Here is a 7,387-nt window from a genome sequence, read left to right as displayed (position 1 = left end):
GGGATTTAAAAATTTGAAATATATCTTCAACCCACAATTCACTGATGAGATTAAATCACTCAAGCTTACCAAAGGAAATTAAGATCATTCTATCCACCTGTAATAGAACCAATTAATATGGTGGCCAAACAGCTGAAGGAAAAAACGTCAGGTTGATTCATCTATATTATGTGAGCTCATGCTAATAAAATGTGCCAGTTGGGATATTTATGATAATTGCCATTTCTAGAGCCTCAAAACATTCATATAAATATGCCAAGAACCAAATTAAGAAAAGCTTTTTCCTTTATCTTTTACAAATAATCCAGAAAGTAATAATCATTCATTATAATAGATCTCAGAAAATATATAAAGGAGATACACAACGAAAGGCAAAGAAACGATCACATGGAGATGCTTGAGTAAGTTTTTAAAAGAACTTATTCTTCTTTATCGCTTCATATCTGCTAGCCCCATAAAACTTCAAAATCACATTGCTAAAGAGCGCAGTGCACACTCTAGCAGGTCAGAAACTGTGTTTGGTTTGGCTCATCATCACTCTGCACAGTACTTGGAACATATTAAACATCCAATAGCTATGTGTTGAATGAATGAATGAAACACATTCTGAATTCAGGCAACAAAGCATCTTAGGTTGTCAATGGAGACTTTCACAAAAATCCTATAAATTAAATCAGGTGATTCAAATGAAATTTTTCCATTAGTTCACATCTTAAATTTAGAAACGCATTATCATTGTTTTTAAGTGTTTTGTAATTACTATTGGCTCCCAAAACTTCACCAATGTTTCCTCCTCTTTTTCCCCCAGCCATTTTATCAAGTGGTTGGTGATCTACAATCAAACACATAAATGCACCAAGACAGCTGAGCACATAAAGGAACTGTGGGGACCTTTTACAAAATAAGGCATTCATTCTATAAAATGAAATGAGCCAATTCCTAGTTTACGTGCTTTGTAAGTTCGTTTTTTCCATATTAGGTCTTGTTATTTAGAGTGACACATCTGTTAGCACTTGTATAGTAAACTCTGGTCTCCTAAAGAAATGTTTAAGCCAAATTTCATAGAATTTCCTATTGTTCCCTAAAGATGCTGAGAATTTAAAATCTTAGAATGCAACAATAATTAGCAAACTCATTTCCAAAATTTCATACATTAGAAATAGGCTCTTAAGAAAGATCAGCGTATCATAACTTCTCAAAGCATAGGTCCGTGTAGCATAAAGACACAGAATTTAAAAACTAGAAGACCTCTCTTAAGACATCCCAGAACTTCAAGTTGCCTCTGTGTCAAAGGCCAGGCATGGAGCAATGTGGAAATCCACTGGCTGTGACCACTGGCTGGAGCCTTGTCCAAGAGGCCCTGCTTAGCTGAGAAGCCTTGGGTAAGTCACAGCTCCCCTAAGCCTAAACAGTTATAATTTAAGATGAAGACAAAGCAACTCTCAATGTAGAAGGGTTTGTGAATGTCAAATGAACTGATGTGTGTTAAAGCGCATCAGGGAATGCTATTTTTTTTTAACCTTTAAATACATGTTGTTACTGTTATTATTTTATTCAATGCCCTAAATATTAAATAAGCTAAGAAAACAGTATCACCTGTCACGTTCAATTACTGTTGTTGGTACCGGTAGGATTGATTACATAAATAGTTGGCCTCTACTGTGTACATTTGGTTTTCAGTATCAGAGCTTCATATATGGGAGTTTACACTTAGTTTCTGGTTTGTGGATGCAAGTACAAATAAGGATTAGAAAATGTGGTTTTGAGTCAATACTGAAAAATTTTTTTTTTTTTATCTTTAAAAAGTGCATTGCTGTTGGGGCACCTGGGTGGCTCAGTGGGTTAAAGCCTCTGCCTTCGGCTCAGGTCATGATCTCAGGGTCCTGGGATCGAGTCCCGCATCGGGCTCTCTGCTCGGCAGGGAGCCTGCTTCCCTCTCTCTCTCTCTCTGCCTGCCTCTCTGTCTACTTGTGATCTCTCTCTGTCAAATCAATAAATAAAATCTTTAAAAAAAAATCTTAAAAAAAAAAAAGTGCATTGCTATTGCTTCATTCTGAAAAATTTCTAAATGGTGCTCCAGGCCCCAGGGATATGGAGATGCGAAACATCTGGAGAGCCTTCCTCTAGAGGAACATGTTGTCTGGAGGTAGAGGAGGGAAGTCTGTTATATCTCTAAGCACGTCTGCATAAAATACTATATGTGTGAAAAAGCAGGAATCTGGAAGGGCAAGAGACTAAACTACTTTATCAGTTTGGGGGCAACTAAGTGAACAAAACGCGTTACCTTTTTTTTAGCTTATGAACAAGTAGACTGCAGGTTAACTTCCCCAATTATCATCTGTTTTACTAGGAAACTAAAGTGAGAATTGTGATCTGTCTGCTGTAGAACATACTGGAGCACAATCTCAAACTGATTACAGACTTGTCGAATTGTATCAGCATTGACTTATAAGACAGAGCCCTGCAGCATGTCGGTGTGACGCTGCCCACTGAACAGAGCACGGGGCCTCTTTTATTTGATCCCTGGGACCATCCTGTGAGAGCTTTTGTGTGTTGCCTTGATGAGAGTCGGGTCGCCCTTGGGACTCTAAGGAGGTTTCCGAGAAGCATCTGGGTGGGTTGGGAGCGGCACTTGTAGGACGCTGGGATTCTTGACTGAGCTAAAATGCGGTTGGGGGTATAAAAATCAGCAATTGGCTGCTTAGGTTACAAAATGCTATTCCTAATTTTGCAGACATCTACTCAAACAAAACGATTTTATTAGCTGGTATGTTAGTTTTTGCATTACAAGAAAATTATAGGAAATTAACATTTTAGACCACAGTGAAAAAAGCTTTTCAGATTCATATGGTCTGATTAAGTCATACTGTTTTGCATCTGTTGCCTAAGAGAAATTTGGTTCATTCATTCCTTGATACGTATTGACTGACTTCCTACTACGTGCCAGGTGCTGTCGTTAGCCACTCGGCATTAGCTGATAATTTAAACTTAAGAAAAAAAAAAAAACACAAAACTTAGTACATTAAGGAAAAGGAATATCTTAAAACCAAAATGAGGTACTTTTTATTTAACAATAATCTCTAGCTGTTTCTTAAATAAATTAGTTCAGTGATGCACCGCTTGACCAGATTTTAGTCAGACAAAAATAGTCATTGAGGGAGGTGGCTACGAAACCATGCTATTATGAAGCATTGCAATTTAAGCCGAGTCATTCCAGAAACATTTCTTTCCTCTGACCTTTGCACCCGCTAAGTGATAGAACTCTCCTGCACAGTGCACAGGTCAGACCTCTCCGACATTGTACAAATATCATTCAAGAGAAAACACTCTATTGCCCAACCTGATTACATGGAAATTGGTTTTGTACAATAGAAGCCTTTTTGTTCAGACTCCTATGGACTTCTACAGTGTAAGTTTCTTTACAGAGTTAATAGACTAGGGATGGATTTTGAATTTCACACGCATACACAAAAGCCTCATTACCATTTACATTTGTGCATGGCTAACAAAGATGAGCAGGAGCTACCTGAAATCATTAAAGCTGAGAAAGGAAATTGAACAGAGATGAGGAAAACCCATTTCTTAAAGCCCTTTTAGTATGGATTAACGTTCATTGTAATAGGATAGTCCAACCTGGAAGGAAGAACTGTGCTTTGTTTTTTAGATATTAAAAGAAAGAGATAGGATCCTTGTTTAATTTCAAAGTTCTTTCTAACATGTAAGTGCTGGGATTTTAGCTTGCCAAACATTCATTCCTAAAAATAAATAAATAAATAAGCTGGAACTTGACTCTGATTTGAAATGAAACATGCTTTTAGGCAAGAGAGCAAGAAATAATGGAAATAGATGAAGGGATCTAGAAATTTTGTATATGTACTTAATTTCTCCAACTGAAAGCACTGAAGAAATTCTTACCCACCCTCAGTGGGTCCAGAGGCTGCCCTAATACTCCACACCCCCCTTCCCACAGATATAGAGATGCTGCTGATTCCCCAGGCCTCTTCTGTCCTTCCCATACAAACTCCATGGTCCTGATCCCCTCAGCTTTCCTGCTTCCTCCTCACCCCTGCATCAGTGTGCACCCCCTCAGGATATATGGCAGTAAAAGGGGAAGAGGCAATCTCCACCACAACTATGGGAATCAGGACGAGGCACACAGCAGCTGACATCCTACCCCTTTTTAGCTCCCTCTCTGGCTCAGGCCTTTCCCTCACACACACTGCCCTCAACTCCAGCAATTTATGTCCCAACTTCTTAAACTCCAATCCCTGCCCGTAGGCTTGGGCCCAAGTACAGATCCAGGAAGCCCCTTTCCAAGGTCCAGGTACCAGCTGGCGATGTGTTCCAGCTCCCCAGGCTGTGAAGGGGGTGGGCCTGGGATTCACAAATCTAATCGCCTTTCTTTACTATTAGGAGCCTTCTTTTTTTTAAAAAAAAAAAAAAAAAAAAAAGATTTTATTTATTTATTTGAGAGAGAGAGAGCAAACATGAGTCAGGAGAGAAGCAGAGGGAAATGGAGAAGCAGACTCCCTGCTGAGCAGGAAACCTGACAGTGGACGCAGGTCTCCACACAGGGCTCAATCCGAGGACCCAGGGATCATGACCTGAGCCAAAGACAGATGCTTAACCAACTGAGCTTACCCAGGTGTTCCTATTAGGAGGCTTCTTAACACACAAGTGGTTATCTTTTGTTAAAATTCACTTGATGCAACTAATGAATCACTGAACACTACATCAGAAACCAATGATGTAACGTATGTGGGCCAACTGAATTTAAATTAGAAAAATTAAAAAAAAATTCACTAGAAATTTGTGAACTCTCTTTTGCCCTATTCCTACAGTTTTGCCTGAATCACTTGTAGAGATTGGCAAGAAAAGAATGTATTGAGAAGCCAGGGGAATCGGACGTACAAGTGTATTAAAAAATCCAATTGGTGATGTAGGGTGGAATGATCACAGGGGTAACTATAACTTGCTGGTGTCACAGTCCTCAATCCAGATTCTGGATTATAACTATGTCCCTAACTCCGTCAGCAATGGGACACCCTGCTCCCTCTGTCCAGGCAACTGGTGATCTGTCCTGGATACTGAATGGACACACATGTGTTTATCACAAAATTCACCCACTATTTTCCATTTTCCATTATTCCAGAAGGAATGATGGATGGTTGGAGGAATGATATATGTAGGCAAGTGCCATATTAAACCCACTGGCATTTGCATTGGTTGTCTTATGCAACACTTCCTGAGAGATGCATAGAAGAGATTTCCAGCCCAGCACACTGCAATTGTCTTTTTCTTATTGAAGTATAATTGACACACAATAACTTCACATATTTTAAAACATACAATTTGCTACATTTTGACATATCTATGAAACTGTGAAACCATCACCCCAATCAAGACAGTGATCATATGCATCAACCCCAAAAGTTTCTTCATGCTCCTTTGTCCAGGACACTAAAATTTCAAGCATTATTTTAATGAAAAGGAAAAAAAAAAACACATCAATTTTATTCTCCAAAATGGACCATGGCATCAGTTCAATTCCATTTAACATTACCTTTCATTGGAAGATCCTTAGATCTCAAAATCTTACCTAATCAATGCTCGAAATGATTTGGCTTATTTCACTAAAGAGATGTGCACGCATGAGTGTGCGTGTGTGCCTGTGTGTATCCACATAAATACCCATACACCTTCACAATATTATCACTTCATGTGATATACACTAGAAGTAGAGTTTCTTCCAAAAAAATACACTACACTTTTTAATTACAGAAAATTTTGGAAAGATTTCTTCTCCCTGAAATGTCTTGTCATTTTACCACAGGGAACCAACCTTTCTGGCACATCCTAGTTTCAGGCCTAGGAATTGGATTATTGGCGCTTCAATCAGCCAGTCAGATTATTATGCAAAATAGTCAACTTCATGGGGTTGGAAGGACACAAACCGGGCCAAACAATTAGCTCCTGTCACTCTTGCTGGGAGAAAATTGAATGATAACACTCATGACAGGAGTGTCGGGCTCTGTGGACTGATAGCATGGATTCTGTTGTCCATGCAGTTCTGGGCACCACACAGAAAACCAGCCTCCCACAGAGGTTATAATGATGCCCTCAAGCTCTTCACAAACAGTTGTTTTCTGGGCAGCATGTTTCAATAAACCCTACAACTATGGTTTAGTAAAGAGAAATTTCTGTCTTGCCGTATTTCTGAGAGTGACTTTTTTTTCCCCTTACAACAGGTCACATGACTTTGGCTGGTCAAACAGACTACCTATTGAGGAAGAAGCCATGGTGGTGGTGCACGTCAGAGGCCACTGACTTATGAAGAAACCTCTTCCCTTGCCATACGGCAAGAGAAGAAGCATCAATCAATCAATCAATCCTTGCTGAGATCAGATATAGCCACTTTCTTTCAATACTACAGTTGTCAGATTCATAAAATAAACAGTTTGCTTGAGCCTGAAGTGAAATATTTTCTATGTATGTGTTAACCTCACACAATACCGGACCATTCACTCATTCCATAAATATGTATTGAATTTCTTCTGTGTTCAAGGCGTTGTGGGGCATATAAATGTGAATAGGACATAATGTGGCTCTCGGGGAGTTTCCATCATGGCAGGAATGTATATGGCACTCAAGAGGACGTTTAACTATGATGATGATGAAAGAAGTGAAGTCTGGCAGGAAGTCTGAAGCAAAGCCTTTCAGATGCAAGGAAATTAGGGTTGAACTTGGCAAGGTTTCCATTTTAATTAAGCACTTTCTCTTTGTTACTTGATCAGACATTCTTTATTAGGCCTGTTAAATGTCTTTGCAAGTTTTTGTCTCCATGGCTCTTTCCTAAACTAGATAAAAGGGGTCAACTTATCTTTTAGCTCTTGATATCAGCCTGCAGTAGGTGCTCTTGCTGAGTGAGTCAGCAGGATAGAGTAGAAACAATATCATCTTTGGGGCATGATTTTCAGGCCAGGCTTGTCACAGAAGATTGCCTTCTAGGAATGGTGACTAGCATCCCTACTCTCCTTTCCCAAAGGGAAACTTTAATTTACTATGTTAACAATTTACTCCCTATAGGAAAAAATATTTTTTTCTGTTTATGAAATGAATGTAGTTTCATTGCATACAATTTCACCAAGACAGGGAAAACAGAAAATAAATGTCTTTTGTAATACTCTGCTCAAAGATAACTGTCATTAAGATCCTGGCCCAATTCTTGCCTTTTGTATGTGATAATGTCCCTAAGTACTCTGTATATATTTAATCTTTTATATTCAGTATACATTATGTACACATTTAATATTTTAAAACCACATATATGTATATATGTATAATTAATCAACACTTTGACCCAGTTACTTATTCCTCTTTATAATGT

General features: G+C 38.7%; 1 long non-coding RNA gene across 1 annotated transcript; it reads left to right on the top strand.

Moving 5' to 3' along the window:
- The first annotated feature begins 310 nt into the window (after positions 1 to 310).
- On the top strand, positions 311 to 6,466 carry LOC116876787. Its single transcript, XR_004384458.1, has 3 exons — positions 311 to 401; positions 1,259 to 1,382; positions 6,249 to 6,466. It is a non-coding gene; the product is annotated as an uncharacterized LOC116876787 (long non-coding RNA).
- Positions 6,467 to 7,387: the final 921 nt, after the last annotated feature.

This window comes from Lontra canadensis, unplaced genomic scaffold, assembly GCF_010015895.1.
Source record: "Lontra canadensis isolate GAN:19392208 unplaced genomic scaffold, GSC_riverotter_1.0 scaffold47, whole genome shotgun sequence".
In the NCBI taxonomy this organism is placed as follows: domain Eukaryota; kingdom Metazoa; phylum Chordata; class Mammalia; order Carnivora; family Mustelidae; genus Lontra; species Lontra canadensis.
This window is presented reverse-complemented; position numbering and strand designations above follow the sequence as displayed.